The sequence below is a fragment of the Schistocerca cancellata genome, chromosome 4 (assembly GCF_023864275.1).
Source record: "Schistocerca cancellata isolate TAMUIC-IGC-003103 chromosome 4, iqSchCanc2.1, whole genome shotgun sequence".
Taxonomy (NCBI): domain Eukaryota; kingdom Metazoa; phylum Arthropoda; class Insecta; order Orthoptera; family Acrididae; genus Schistocerca; species Schistocerca cancellata.
The window spans coordinates 732,399,874-732,417,254 of NC_064629.1; positions in this window are offsets into that span (position 1 = coordinate 732,399,874).

Below are 17,381 nucleotides of genomic sequence, written 5' to 3' on the forward strand. Positions count from 1 at the left end.
GAACAATGAGCAATATTTAACTGATGGGGAGCAAAGACTTATGTTAGCCAACTCATTCAGATCTCATGATGAATTTTCTTTTTGAACATGGACAAATTATTACTGATAATCCACAGTGTTCAATTCAAGAACCCCGCCCCTTCTTGCCATATAAAAATCATTTTCCATCTTACAGTGATAAGCAGAAATAGCGCCCTTTTGTGATTATGCAAGCATCATAATCAAGCTCAACAGAGCTGCAACAGCAGAAGCAGCAATCAATGAAGTATTCAGTAGTATTACAGACTGGTGCTCAATAAATTCTAGTCATATATAGAAGAGCTCTCATCTTTTGCCAATGCACTTCGAAACTGTAGCACCTAAAATATCAGCAGAATTGCCACATGCATCATTCACACTAGTCTGCCAATCGAAATGATATGTTACATAATACATTTCCAAGAATCCACTTTAAATATCTGTGCATATATACACATGTGTCCCATGTTATCACAGGTCAAGTACTGAAAGAGATGGCCAGTTATGGGATGGAAACTGTTTGCACCTATTAAGCAATACATATTGATGTTCTTTTAAGGAATTAGTTTCCTTCCATAAGCAAATTAAAATAAAATTTAATTAGTCAATATAATGACTAAAAGATGATTTTTGAACCATTATCTCACTGACATAATAAACATTAGTCAAAGCACTAAAGCTACATTTCACAGTTGGTAATTACTACTTCCATCCGTGTGTCATGACTCACTTTCCCACACGTAGAAAAATAGAGATGGGGCCCCTCCACGCCCGCACCAACGTGGTGACCAAACCAAAAGTTCTACTGTCACCTCCGTAAACATGTTAGTTATCTAGTACGTGGATCACAGGATGCTGGGCTGTGATGTTGTCCGTGCGTCTGGGTAAGGCTACGCATTAACACGGTCCATCAGGTGATAGATAGTGGACGAAACGCGAGTGAGGGTAGCGATTTGAAGAGCAGAGGGAAAAAAGTGCCATGGCTCGTGCCGTGGGAAAAAAAACCTCTGCGACAGTGGGATGGGTAGTAAGAGCAGTAGTGGCTTACTAGCTGCAATAGCTCATGCAAGGTTGGATTTGTTAGTATAGGTATCATGCATCATTACCGTGACAGGCGATGGCGATGTGTCCCAGTTGCTGCGGCTGCTACTTTCCTGGAACAATCAAGATCGTTATACAGTAGTGGGAGATCGGCCATAGATCATCTCACTGTGTGGGGGATGTGTGGAGCTTGTTTGCATGCAGTGTACGGTACGGCTTCCCTGTGTGGTGCCAGTTATTCGACAGTGTATTTCAGCTGGATATCCAGTAAATGCGTCTGATTAACAGGGGCTCGCCTGTGCCGTTATGTTTGCGTAAGCTTGGCCATAGATGTTATGTCCTTGCAAGTATGTCTTTTGGTCTTTTATGTTTCCATCTATGGTTGTGGTCGTAGTTCCCCAGATTCAGAATAAACGGGTTCTGCGAATGTCTGGAGTTTCTGTATAGTCTTGTGGTGAGTTTGTGGATTACCTCCGTGAGAGTCTCAAGTCGGTATTCCCGGTGTAGGTCCGCGATGCGTGTGTATCGTGGAGCATTGCTTATGATTTTGAGTACCTTGTTTTGTATGAGCTGCAGAGGGCGCAGTCGTGTAGGCGCAGCGTATCCCCAGACAGGAGCTGCGTACGTCATCAGGGGTCGGATAAGTGTCATGTACATGGACCTCGACACCCTTCTGTTCAGTGTGCTACGCCTGTTGAGCATAGGATAGAGCTGTTTGAGCCTCGCGCTAGCTCGGTTGGTCATGTGTTGTATGTGGTCCCCCCAGAGTAATTTCCGGTCCAGCCAGACACCGAGGTATTTGACTTTCTCGCGGAAACGTATTGGACGTGCGTGTAGAGTTATTGGTCTGCAGTAGCGGTGTTTGCGCAGTTGCTTCGGTCTTCTCGTGAACAGAACGGCTTCGCACTTGTCGACGTTTACTCTAACACGCCATTTCTCCAACCAAGGCTCGGCCGCTCTGAGTGCAGTCTGTAGGCGTGACGTAATGTTTGATGGTTTCCGATCTTGCGCAAGGATGGCTGTGTCATCCGCGTAGATTGCCATCATTGTGTTGTGTGTGGTTGGGAGGTCGTTTATGTAGAGATTAAACAGTAGGGGCCCTAGGATGCTTCCCTGGGGTACTCCCGCGTGTATACCGTGTCGTGTTGACTGTTTTCCCTGCACTTCAGTGTTGAAACTCCTGTCTGTGAGGTATGAGCGTATTAGACGCAGCAGCCCGTCGGGGAATCCCGCGTCGCTGAGTTTGCGGATGAGGCCGTTGTGCCATAGACGGTCGAAAGCCTTTTCGATGTCCAGGAACACTGCCCCTGTAGCTTTGTTTATGTTGAAGCCATGTGTTATGTGTTCAACGACCCGTAGGAGTTGTTGTGTTGTGGAGTGGTGATTTCTGAAGCCGAATTGCTCCGGTCTCAGGATGTCATTTGTTATGCAGTGCCTAGTGATGCGTTTGAGAATCACCTTCTCAACAATCTTACTGAGCGAGCTCAGAAGGCTGATGGGTCGGTAATTTTGTGGGAGGCTGTGGTCTTTCCCCGGCTTCCTGAACATCAGGACCTTGGCCGTCTTCCAAAAGGCGGGGAAGTGTTGGTGTTTTAGTATGGCATTCGTTATGTGTGTTAGGTACTCAGTTGCTTTATCCGTGAACTCCTGGAGGACACGGTTTTGAATGCCATCATGACCAGGGGCTTTCCTAGCAGCGGAATGCATTATAGCCCAGGAGACTTCGGCTGTGCTAGCATGTCGAATGTCGTCGCGCGATGGTTGGGCTAGAATGCGTGTAACCTCTTGGTCAGTAGCAAGTGTGAACGTTGGATCTGATTGTACCAGGTTCGGTGTGAATGACGCTGCGAGTGTTCGGACCATTAGTTCTGCTTTCTCTTCCGCTGAGTATGCAGGTCCGTCGGGCCCTTGAAGCGTTGGGGTGTATATTTTCTCCCTGGTGAAGTGTCGGGCTAGTTGCCACACGCCAGGTCGTGTGGTGTCCAGCCCTTCGAGTTTGTGGTTCCACTGTTGTGTTGTGTGTGTTTGTATTTTATCGTGTATGATGCCCTGTAGTCTGTTAATGTGCCGTTTGAAGTACGGACGCCTGGTGCGCTGCCATTGTCTTCTGAGGCGATTCCTCATTGAGATTAGGCCCAGGATTTCCTGGGGCAGGGCCGCACTGCGTTGTTGTGAGGTGCGATCAGGTATGGTGCCTACCATTGCGTCCTGGACGGCGTTAGTGAGGGTTTCTACTGCCTCGTCAATTTGTGCTGTTTTATTAATTTCGTGTATAGGTGGGATGTGGCTATCGAGCGTTTGCTTGAACCTTGTCCAATCCGCACGCCCGTAGTCCAACATCTTACGTTGTTCCATGTGCTGCAGTGTTTCCTCAATGTATAGTATTACAGGTTGGTGGTTTGAGGGCAGATCGTTTTCAACGGAAACGTTGAGTGTCGATGTAATGCCCTTGATGAGGGCCATGTCTATCACGTCTGGCCTGTGTCCCCTCTGATAGGGAATGTGCGTCGGTTCAGTCGGCGCTAGTATAATGTAGTTTCTGCCAAGTGAATGTTCGTACAGTTTTTTGCCGTTGGGATTTCGTATGCGTGAATTCCATTCTGGGTGTTTTGCGTTCAGATCTCCAGCGACTATTACTCGCGGTGAAATGTTGAATAATGTGCTGATATCGCGTGTTGAAATGCCTACAGGGCTGTTGTATACCGATATCAGTGTGGTGTAGGCTCCGTTGAACTTGACTCTGACGGCCGTAGCCTCGATTTTTTCCAGTTCAGGGAGCTCTATGTTTGTGTGCTCAATGTCTTTGTGTATGACGATTGCAGTTCCACCTGCCACGGCGTCGCCCGGTCGGTCGGTACGATAGACACAGTAGCCAGGAAAGTTTAATTGTTTGTGCGGTATAAGTTTGGTCTCGCTCAGTAGCGCGACAAGGATTCCCTTGCGCTCCATGAACGCGGCAAATTCTGCCCTTTTGTTGTGGATCGAGTCTGCATTCCAGAACAGGATCCGTGATAGTGTGTGCGGGTCTGCGTTATGGGCCGGGTGTGGCGTATTATTCATGTAAGAGTGTGAAAGAGTGTTGTGATGGCAGTGTGTATGACAGCCCAGTATTGCCCGGGTTCGGCGCTCATGAGCTGGGTGATGAGTGTAGTGATGGCCATCAGCACCTTGGTAAGGATTTCAGTGGTCGTGTGTCGGGGGAATAGTGTTTCCAGTATTCCCCCAGCTGATGTGTTGGTGTTGGGTGTGGCAGCCTGAGGTGCTGTTGTGGGGTTAGCGGCCGCTTGTGCAGGTATTGGTGTGTTGTTTGTGGCGGCATTTGTGTTTCGTGGTAGAGGTTGTGGCGCCTGAGTTACTTCTGTGGTGAGGGGGATGGTAGTGTGAGTTACAGTCTCGGTGTCTTGTTGACTGTTTTCCTGTGTGTTGCTGTTCTGTTGTTGCTGCGTGGCCTGTTGTGGTGATTTCGTGTTCCCTGCCCTGTGTTTGCGTGTACGTCTATTCCTCCTCTGGGCTTGGGGTTCGGGGGGTTCTTGTGTGGATGTGTTTTCTTGTATATGGTGCGTTTCTTCGCAGCTCGTGATTTCCGGGAGTGGGGTCCCACACGTGTCATACACAGTTCATGTACAGGAAAGCAGAACACATGATGATGACCATAGTAGAGAGGATATAAAATGTGGAATGGCAATAGCAAGAAAGGAATTTCTGAAAAAGAGCAATTTGTTATCACTGAATTCATATTTAGAAGTTAGGGAGTAGTTTTTGGAGGTCTTCTTCTGTGGTGTAGTTTTGCACTGAAAATAAATGTGAATGATAAGCACTTCAGATGAGATGAGGACAGAAACTTTTCAAACTTGGTGCTGCAGGTGAAAGCTGAAGATTAGATGTATAGATCTGATAGCTAAAGAAGATGTAATGAATCGAACTGGTGGAAAAAAGAAATTAATGGCGCAAGAAGACTAAAAGGGCGATAAGTTGACAGTATCAGTGCTGAGACATAAAGGAGTAATTAATTTGGTAATGAAGTGAAGAGTGGAGGGATGTAAAAATTATAGAGTGAGACAAAGGTTTGACTACAGTAAACAGATTCAAATGGATGTAGTTTTAGTAGTTATACAGATACAAAGAGTCCTGCAGAGGGTAGACTAGCATGCAGAGCTGTATCAATTCAGTCTTTGGATTGGCGTATTGGAAAATGTTCCATGGTTCTGATTTATGTACGCCTACTGAAAAAACAAAACCAAGAAACATTCTCAATGCCTATGTCAATGAGCACAACAAATGGTTAAAATCTTATGAGCGGAGTGTCTGCAGAGCCAACCAGCACCAAAAAAGACTAATTTCTGAAAATTATAAGGCAACTGCATAGTTGTAAATAAAATAAAATATAGCCTACTTGAAAACATTACTTTTATGTGAATTTAGAAAAATATTCCTGCATTTTATTTAAAATATAAGTTAGACAGTTGTCAAGGTTTGTTAAAAATATTACCATTACTTTACTCAAGTGAATGGAAAAAATTGATCATTTTATGTTGCATGGTAAATGCACAGCTATAACGACGAAAATGTCCGCCCCAGTAGCTGCGTGGTCAGCGTGACGGATTGCCGTCCTCCGGGCCCGGGTTCGATTCCCGGCTGGGTCGGAGATTTTCTCCGCTCAGGGACTGGGTGTTGTGTTGTGTTCATCATCATTTCATCCCCATCCGGCGTGCAGGTCGCCCAATGTGGCGCCGAATGTAATAAGACCTGCGCCAAGGCGGCCGGACCTGCCCCGCGAGGGGCCTCCCGGCCAATGACGCCAAACGCTCATTTCCATTTCCACGACAAAAATGATGTGTAGTTCGATTTCATTATATATGGTGACTACCAAGCAACTCTTATCACATGACGTGTGTATTGTTCTAAACTGCATGTGCCCTGAACCATGACAACAAGATGTTTTAAGATTAAAATAATGTTAACTTTCTACATTCAAGATAGTTGGAAGTTACAGGTTTTGACATTGCAATTATGAGCACATTGTGGTTAATTTTTGTGGTAAAAGTGTTTTGTCATTGCAGCTATCAGCACATAATCATTAATTTTTGTGGTGAAAGTATATGACAGTTTCAATGCTTTTAAGTAATTGATAAGTGGATTTGAGAAAGAGAGCAACAAGGTTTCTTGTAACAGTATAATTTCATCTTCAATATAGCTTTTAATAAAGGAAGTCACATGCTATGTTAAAATTTATTTTGGCGGACTTGTGTCAAACATAACGCTGCAATTCAGTGTAGAAAAACTTCAGTATTTAATTTTATTTAACTGATGTGAAGTGTACCAGTAAAAATATTAATGTTTAGATTAGTCTTTAGGGCATCATTAGTAGCATCCAACACATCAAGCAAGGACTCTGAAATTGTACTTTTGAGGAAATGGTGCAAACATTGGGAAGGTGACAGGTAATCGACAAAATTTGAATACAGTTCTCAACCAAGAGCTGTATGTACATGAGTATTGAATTTTTGATAGAGCTCGAGTAACAGATCTAAAAGTACTCGAAACTGGCTGTAGGTATTCGAAAGTAATTAACTCTCTGTTGTAAGTTTGTTTGACACCACTGTGTTATTTTTGCATAAAATCCATTGCAGGGCCCAAAATTTGTGCTTTCTCTTCATTTTATTGGATTCTTTTCGCATTTGTAATGTCATAACATGAATGACAATACAAATGTCTATATCAATAATCCCAGCCGACCCTACATTGAAAATCTGTGGCACTAAACATTCCATTCCATTATGGCACGCAGAAACAGTAGATGAATGATTCGAATGAGTGAACAGTCTCTATTGCTATTATGCAATTGGAATCTAAACACAATTACACTGTTGCAAAAGAGACTGCTTACTCATTTAAATTGTTGTGACACTACATTTTGACAGTAGTTTGTGGAAACAGTATCACATGGCGCCACTCTTGCATCAGCTATCATTCCATTTGTTACGTCATCACATTTTTTTTGCATGTGAAAACATTGATTTACTTAATAAGGCAGCACACAATGGCAGCCAGCTGGCGTCGCTGACTGGTGGCGACCCGTGCCTGTGAGTCAGAACATATGAGACATGTTTTCATCATTGATGGTTAGAATGTCTATGTTTATACAGTGTCTGTATACTCACATTACAAGAAACACAATCATTGTAACCAACAATGTTGTATTGAGGCCTCAACAGGTTAAAATGACTATAAAATATTTGTCTCTCCCTGTGCAGGAATCACGAAATGTGCAAGTGTAAAGTTGTTGAGTCCATGACCTAAGGATGCTTTGGTTGGACCTGGAAGCATGTTTGGCTATCCAGAGTGACTAAGGCAACTGCTCGCAATAGGTGGGAAATCCAGGTTCGAGTTCTAGTCTGGCACAAATTTTCATTTGTCACAAACAGGTTTACAGAATTCCACTGACAGTGCAAAAAAGGAGTGATTTGATTGTCCCAGACTTCTTACCCATTTTCTTTCTTGGAAAAACGTCATCAGTAGCGAAGTTTCAAGAAAAAAAAGCTATATTTTTCTTGTTGCCACGTTAAAATTGGCTTCTTTTGGTAAAACACAGAGGCATTCACAGAATTTCACCTCACTATCATGTTGTGCAGACACAATTGCGACACAGTCCTGAAAAAGTGGCTTATTAAGTGAGAAAATGAGCACAAGTAAGGTCAACAGCTTATGATAAAGCACATCCTTGGTACAAAAATTAAAATGTACTAAAAAAGACTAGGAATAGATACACTCTTAGACAAAAAAGAAGACATGCAATGAAGGAATCATCCAAATAGGACAGAAATCGGTAGATGAGATGCACATGTACAGGCAAACAAATGATTACAATTTCAGACAAGTGGATGATCTATTCTCGCAGATGAGCTTTACAAATTGAGTAAGTCAGTAATGCATTGGACCAATTCTGGCCCTTATGCAAGCAGTTGTTCGGCACTAATCGACTGAGATTGGATATTCTCCTGAGTGAAATTTTGTCAAATTCTGTCCAATTGGTGCATCAAAATCCCGAGCTGATTCGAAGTCCTGCCAACAATGCTCCAAACATTCTAATTGGAGAGAGATCCAGCGACCTTGATGGTGAAGGTAGGGATTGGCAAGCATGATGAGAAGTGGTAGAAACTCTCTCTGTATGCGGTCAGACATTATCTTGCTGAAATGTAAGCCCAGGGTGGCTTCCCATGAAGGGCAACAAAACAGGGCGTAGAATATCATCGATGAAGTGCTGTGCTGTAAGGGTGCTGTGGATGACAATGAACACAGTCCTGCTATGAAAAAAACAATGTTCAATAAGCCTTTCTGTGAGACATAGTCACTGTCCAATTGAATACACAGAATGAAATTCACGAAGACTTTATGCCTTGGTATCGCCATGTCATCTGTTTACTCTTGTTGCCAGCTGCATGGTGAAATTGTGTTGCAGTGTCACACATTCATCCATCAGCAGATGAAAAGTGTAGATCCTGGCTCAGTTTATATTTTCCAGCTCACTCACTCGTTTCATTCGTTCCTTCACTAGAAAATGAAAACTTGCACAGAACCTACACTTTTCATCTACTGTAATCGATTTTTCAGGTCTAAGTCACTTAATTTCATTTATATTACTCAGAAAAATTAATAAAAGAGACTATTTTTTGTATCAGGTTCATCAATTTCCAACATAAATATTTTTTCATGCAAAAGGTGGACATGTGAAAATAAAATTTAATATATTTTTATAAAAGCTGAATGCAAGAAAATAAATAAAATGAATCAAGCTGAATGTTAGAAGTATCTTATTTTTCCAGGGTGAATGCTCATACACCCTGGGATTCTATAACAAAAAGACATAAATAACATTAATAGCCAACACACTTTTTGATTAAATAATAAAAACTTGGAGACCACTAAAAAGTGTGTTTAAATTGGTGCATTATTAATGAAAATTCTTTATATTATTCTTTAAACTTCCAGGGATCGTGAGCCCAGATCCTCGAATAATAAGTTGATTATCAAAAAGTCCAAGAGTTTCACATTGTGTAATCGATATCATGACATTCATTATTTCTGTTTTTAAATTTCTTCATTTATTTATGTTTCATTTTCATCAGTTCATTTTAAATTAGTTGAAAATCCTAATCAGTAATTAATTTAGAATATCAATTTGGTAAAATAATCTTAAACTCATTATTAAGCTCCACAAAATTTTTTTCCATATCTACTATATAAATATTCACATCCAGTAACATCATATAAAATATTTATCTCCAACTCACTTAATTTTTTAATATCCGTTAGGCCACTTGTATTGTTAAGCTTTTTGATTAGAGTCTCCATTTACTCGAATATAGAAAAAATTTTATTTGATTTTTTTTGCAATTCCTAATGTTCATATGGTAATGTATCTATTTTATATATCTTTTGTCATCATGAGGCCTCAACGCTTTCTTCTTTATTTCAGCTGTATATATTTGGTGGTTTTCACTTTGAACCATATTAATTCTTCTGTATTGATCTTTATTGTTAAACAAACAATCTTTATAATCTTCTAAGCTTATTATATTTTTGACAATACATTTCTTAACTGCTTTAGATTTTTTCTCTGTTTCATCACAAATTTTATAAGCATAAATTTGTTGCTCTCAAATCACAAAATTCTTTCATTATTTTCACATTGCATTCATCTTTCATTTTTCCTACAACTTCCTTGTTAACTTGTGGAATGCCATAAATATTATTTTCAGGATAATCACTAGCATCAAATTTGTCAATCATCGATTTCATATCTTTGTAAAAATCTTCGTTATGTATATTACATATATAAGTGTCCGTATGTTGGTAACACTATTCAATATTTTCTCCATATTTCGGTTTCATTACTCAGTTTTTTAGATAAATCAAGTATACTGTTATCAACATAGATGCATTTATTAAGGGTGATTTTTGTCTTATTCATACAAACAGCAGCGGTGTTTACATTAAATATAGTTCTTGCTTTCAAGTTTGGCTTTGCTATTAATTTATCACATTTTTCTTCATGTGACACTTATTTTATATCCAGTCTGTGTCTCATATTTTCCAATGTCTTGCCAAAGACTAAATTATTCATAAGTCTATAGAAATCTTTTCCAAAGTCATTTTTGACTTTAGTTCTTATTTCTGTATTAAATCTACATACTTCCTCAACCAATCCGATTGCTTAAATTTGAAACTCTATGTATTTTTGTTCATTTCAAGCCTAATGATTAATATTTCCAACAGCCTTGCTGCAGTGGTAATACTGGTTCCCATCAGATCACCGAAGTTAAGTGGTGTCAGGCTGGGCTGGCACTTGGATGGGTGACCATCTTGTGTTGGCAAGTGGGTGCACTCAGCCCTTGTGAGGCAAACTGAGGAGCATCTTGAATGAGGAGTAGTTGCTATGGTCTTGTAAACTGACATGTGTCTGGGAGAGTGGTGTGCTGACCACATGCCCATCCATCTCCGCATCCAGTGATGCCTGTGGACAGAGGGTGACATGGCAGCCAGTGGGTACCATTGGGCCTTCCAAGGCCTGTTTGGACAAAGTTTTATTTTAGTTTTAATGATAAATACTGCTTAAGATTTCTATAATGTACTACCTATTTATTTTTGGTTCCCAAAATAGTTAACAATCTGCTTTCTTTAGTTCCAGGCAAAATTTTATATTCAGGAGCGAGTGGTAAATCTTTATGTAAATTATGTAATTCTTTTGGATACTCTAAATCTACTTCAAAAATGTATCCAATTTTATCATATCTCAAATTTCACCTTTTTTTGTACCGTCAAAGGCATCTGGATTATCCTATTCAGAAGGTAAATACTGACTCATAGCATAACATATAAATTATTCGCATCTAAATATGCTAGGTAATTTGACATCTTTTTGCTATCAAAATTATTCATATATTTATTATATGCTTTAACATATCTTTTTCAACACTGTGATGTTCCTCTTCTTATTCCCTTTTCAACTATTAAAATCATATCATTACTATGCAATAAATCAAGTGGTTGTTTAGTCATTTTCAACATTGCATCCCAAAATAATCCTGGTGAAGTAAAATACCAACATAGATCAAAATGGTATGCTTTTATAGAAGTTTTTCTAAAATTTTCAAATATATCAGACAATTACAATACATCAGTTTTAAGATATAGATCTTGATATTCACCTAGATTTTAACATTAATTTTTTTCCAAACTATTTTTGCATGTTTATAACAATCATCACTTATTTCACAATCATCCAGTTTATTATAAAATTCTTCCATGGCTGGTAATTGTGTCTCTTCAAATTTCTTCCAAAAAATCCATGTGATCATGTGGATATACACATTTTCTAATCGGTAGATTAAATAATACTTCTGGGAAAAAATTTCTAATGTTTTTCGTTCGATCTCTTTTCAAATTTGATGAAATTTTAATAAGTGAAAAAGCCATAAATTTCAATGTCATAAATCTCATTTTCAAATTTTCTGTTATCTTACCAAAAATAGTATATTTCTCTTTGTTGTTTGGTATTAAATCTATTTCTTTCGTATCATAACCAAGTTCTTTCACAAACAGATGTAAATTACATCCTGATAAATTATTCAAATAAATTAAAGCAAAAATAAGATGTTTTAACTGTAATTTACATTTATGATAAAATGGGTTTATATATTTTCCATTCAAATGATCATGACAATGAACTATTGTTTTTTTTTTGAGATTAATGACAGGTACACAAAGTACATTTGTCTGTCTTGCATATCTTGATTGTTCTTCAGGAGTTAATGGTTTCATTTCTTCAACTTCAGAATAAATTCTTCAAATTACTTCAACCCCATTTTTTATACTTTCAATAAGTTTTTATGACAATTTGGTCCTCTATAAACGTTAGGATCTTTATAGTGTCCATTTACATATTTAATACAATGACAGAATCCATATGGTTCATGTTTTGGTCTTTTACTGTACATAAATTTTCTGGATTCGTTCGACAGTAGTGCATCTTCAATAGCAGACTCTCAAAATCAGCATAAGTATCAAATGGAACTTTCTGTGTATGTTGATAATTTTTAAAATATTCATAGGAAGCTTTCTCTGGGAATTCTACTTTTAATGGTTTGTTAACTAAACAGCTTGATGTGTGATTATCTAAATTTTCTTTACTAGTGATATGGAGTTAACACAATTGGCAAATAAAATTTATTTCTTCATGTTTATTAATTTGACTTGAAACAAGCTTAGATAAATTTTTCATACAACAAGTGTTAATTAATTCTTTCCTTGAAATAAGATTTATGTGGTTCTCTTTCTCACATTTCGTAATTTTCAATGGATACATTGACAGTTTTCATAAAATACATAAACGTTGAGAGATACATTAATTTTATTTTCAGTTTTTGGAATATGATCAATCACTAGAGGAGATTCAAAATTTTCAAGTATCTGATCAAGATCAAGACCAACACTTTTATATTTCGTGACTCGTTCTGAATTTTTATCTACAGGTTATAAAAAAGATTTCATAACACACAGGAAACACTTCTGATCTTAATTTTCACGTTAATACATGCTTTTTTTAGTGATCTGGTAATTCGTTTTAAGATGATCCTCTCAGTGGAACATATCTGTTAATTCCTAGTTGTAAACCAATTAATGTCCATCCTGATCTGTGTGCAATAATAAATTTTTAATTATCTCTCTTTCATTTTTAATCCTATAGCTTTCTGTCAGGAACTGAAGTTCTGTAATATTTCGGCTTGTCTGAAATTGTTACTCACAAAAAAGTCTTAAAGTTATTTTCAGTTCATGATGTGCTCTTGTGCTCTTGGATTATGTTTTACAATTTTCATAATTTTTGGTTTTACCACACTTAAGAAAAATTAGATTCAATTGCTTTATATTATTTTCCAAATTTATAGTTTGTAAACTGTTTTCAAATGCGTTATAAACTACATAATCTCTAACTGTTCTTCTGTCTCTTGGTTTCTCAAACAAATTAGTATAAAAGGAAATAATATTTCTTTAATGATTCTACGTTTTTGTTTCACAAACACAGTGGTAGAAAATGGAAACATTTTTCGATAGGTTATTTTCATTAGTTCCAGTTGTATGTTCCGTACACACATTGGTAGAAAATGTAAATATTTTTTTCAATGGTTTGTCTCCTTTAGTTTCGAAAATGTAATTATCATTTTTAATTTTACAATAAGTTAATTGTTTCCAAACAATCAATGTCTTCTCTATGTAATAGCAATGGAAGTTCTATCGAAGGCAGTGTTGCCAAAGCAGAGTTACTAAACACAGCCTTCCGAAATGTGTTCACAAAAGAAGACGAAGTAAATATTCCACAATTAGAATCCTTAAAAGCTGCCAACATGAGTAACATAGAAGTAAATGTCCTCAGAATAGTGAAACAATTTAAATCACTTAATAAAAGCAAGTCTTCTGGTCCAGGCTGTATATCAATTAGGTTCCTTTCAGAGTATTCTGATGCATTAGCTCCATACTTAACAATTGTATACAACTGTTCGCTCGACGAAAGATATGTACTCAAAGACTGGAATGTTGCACAGGTCACACCAACATTCAAGAAAGGTAGTAGGAGTAATCCACTTAATTACAGGCTCATATCATTAATGTCGATAAGCAGCAGGATTCTGTAACACACATTGTGTTCGAACATAATGAATTACCTTGAATGAATTAATGAGTGTCCAGTTTCATGAACTAAAAGCTCAGATAAATTTCTTTGATATTTTGGCGAATTTTTATAAATTTCCATAAACAAATTCGCATCTTTATACATTTGTATCTCCACAGGATCATTATTCTTATATGTAAAAAGTGCATCACCTAACACATTGTCTTTTGCATGTAGTGTGTTTGAACAGTGATGACCAGATATTTTATGTGAATGTGCTCGTCTTTTGCTTGTAATTAAAGTGCCAGGATTTATCAATATTATGAGCAAAATCAATATTAAAATATTTTTGCCACAAAGAAAATGCTGTCCCTGTTATTTCAAACATTTTTTTATTTGTTCCTTTACAATTCCATTTTATATCTTTCTTATTCGATTTATATATAATCGTTGTATAACCACCGTAAAATCTTTTGCAACACATATAGGTCTGTTAATAAAATTTAAAGGTTCCTTACTTAACTTACCAGTTATTTCGAGATTGTGTGTTAGTTGAAATAACATTACTGATTCTCTTAATAGATCATCGTTCATTTGAGGAAGTATTGTTTCATCTTGGATATATAAGTAACCAAAATCATTCGAATATTTAATTGGTTTCTTCTTATCATCTGGCTGCAGTCCTACAGCTGGCACTACTGAAACTACTGCTTTTACAATCAACAATAGCAGTAAGATTGTTTTTACATGGGGGCAAATCTTTCCTGAAAATTTGCATATAAATTAGTGTTTTACAGGTTGCCAACTTCTTATTCCCCTGGAAATATATATAAATGTTTCTGTTTTTAAAGGTGACCACATGTTTTGCCAACTGAAAATCTTCATTTATATACAGTTAAAACGAAATAAGCTTAATTTATTCTCAAACATCATAGTCATTCTCATCATAACCATCATCAACCAACAAAAAACCCTCATCAAACTGAGTTGTAATAGACTTTTCGTTATATCATTTAATAGCACTTCTACAAATTGGACATTTAATTTGTTTTTTAACCATTCATCTATGAACTCTTTATGAAAAGTATGATTACAGTTTGTTTTCATAAATAATGATTTTCGTTACTTATACATATAGGACATTATATTTTTGGACATTTCAGTCAGTATTTAATAAGATTTAATTATTTCTTCTAAGAATGCTTCTAATGGATTTTGAGTTCTTAAAATTATTTACCAATTGACTATATTTTTAAATTGTATTAAAAATCATTGGACAGTGTTTTTTCACCTGATATGGCATCCCAATTTAATTTACCTTGAAATTTTCTCTTATAATCTTCAGACATTTCATGTGGGTAAGATATATTCTACAGATTAATTTATCTTGAAATTCTCACATTCTATTTTCAGCAATGAAAAAGTAACTATCTATCCATATATTCAAGAAGATAAAAAAATAATTTATCTAGAAAACGATGGTTACTTATGACTATAGGTAATTTTAAGTGTGAAATTATGTTGTTGAATAACTCTAAGACTGAAGAATTTAAGAATATTACCTTAAAATGCAACAAAACATTCTCTCCTATGCTGATTATGTAAAAGTATAATTATCATTCCATCTCGACAAGTCACAGTCAAATTTGAAAGCAAGTTACAAATAAAAGAAAAAGAACTAGAAGAAAGGGCAAAGAATGTTATATGAAATTTAACTACAAAATGAGTAATTGGAGATTTACTTTTATTGAGAAAAAATTAAATTGCATATTTGAAGACCCTTCTTCTTTGTATTTTCATCATCTTCATCAACTACCTAAATTTAAAAATATATTTATACACTCCTGGAAATGGAAAAAAGAACACATTGACACCGATGTGTCAGACCCACCATACTTGCTCCGGACACTGCGAGAGGGCTGTACAAGCAATGATCACACGCACGGCACAGCGGACACACCAGGAACCGCGGTGTTGGCCGTCGAATGGCGCTAGATGCGCAGCATTTGTGCACCGCCGCCGTCAGTGTCAGCCAGTTTGCCGTGGCATACGGAGCTCCATCGCAGTCTTTAACACTGGTAGCATGCCGCGACAGCGTGGACGTGAACCGTATGTGCAGTTGACGGACTTTGAGCGAGGGCGTATAGTGGGCATGTGGGAGGCCGGGTGGACGTACCGCCGAATTGCTCAACACGTGGGGCGTGAGGTCTCCACAGTACATCGATGTTGTCGCCAGTGGTCGGCGGAAGGTGCACGTGCCCGTCGACCTGGGACCGGACCGCAGCGACGCACGGATGCACGCCAAGACCGTAGGATCCTACGCAGTGCCGTAGGGGACCGCACCGCCACTTCCCAGCAAATTAGGGACACTGTTGCTCCTGGGGTATCGGCGAGGACCATTCGCAACCGTCTCCATGAAGCTGGGCTACGGTCCCGCACACCGTTAGGCCGTCTTCCGCTCACGCCCCAACATCGTGCAGCCCGCCTCCAGTGGTGTCACGACAGGCGTGAATGGAGGGACGAATGGAGACGTGTCGTCTTCAGTGATGAGAGTCGCTTCTGCCTTGGTGCCAATGATGGTCGTATGCGGGTTTGGCGTCGTGCAGGTGAGCGCCACAATCAGGACTGCATACGACCGAGGCACACAGGGCCAACACCCGGCATCATGGTGTGGGGAGCGATCTCCTACACTGGCCGTACACCACTGGTGATCGTCGAGGGGACACTGAATAGTGCACGGTACATCCAAACCGTCATCGAACCCATCGTTCTACCATTCCTAGACCGGCAAGGGAACTTGCTGTTCCAACAGGACAATTCACATCCGCATGTATCCCGTGCCACCCAACGTGATCTAGAAGGTGTAAGTCAACTACCCTGGCCAGCAAGATCTCCGGATCTGTCCCCCATTGAGCATGTTTGGGACTGGATGAAGCGTCGTCTCACGCGGTCTGCACGTCCAGCACGAACGCTGGTCCAACTGAGGCGCTAGGTGGAAATGGCATGGCAAGCCGTTCCACAGGACTACATCCAGCATCTCTACGATCGTCTCCATGGGAGAATAGCAGCCTGCATTGCTGCGAAAGGTGGATATACACTGTACTAGTGCCGACATTGTGCATGCTCTGTTGCCTGTGTCTATGTGCCTGTGGTTCTGTCAGTGTGATCATGTGATGTATCTGACCCCAGGAATGTGTCAATAAAGTTTCCCCTTCCTGGGACAATGAATTCACGGTGTTCTTATTTCAACTTCCAGGAGTGTACATGCATAATAATTTTAAAACTAATAGACACTAATGTCCTCATATTACTTCATCAAAATTCTGAATTCGTTGTCCATTATAGTACAACTCACTTGAACTGAGATATTTAGCCAAGTCTCCCAGGCTATTTTCACCAAATAAGTCAAATTAAAATTTTTATTAATAATAATTGTAATAACAAATCCAGCGAATCCTAGAATGGTCAGATGTATCAAAATTAGATACACCACATTCTAATTTTTTGGTTCATTAAGTAATTCATCGATCATAAAAACGCCACGAAAATATATAATTTTTAATTATTTAACCACGCTTCTATGTCAAAATTAGGTAAAGGATTATTAAATTTTGTATTTCTTTCTTTGAAAATGGCAGAAATCCACATTCCTGTT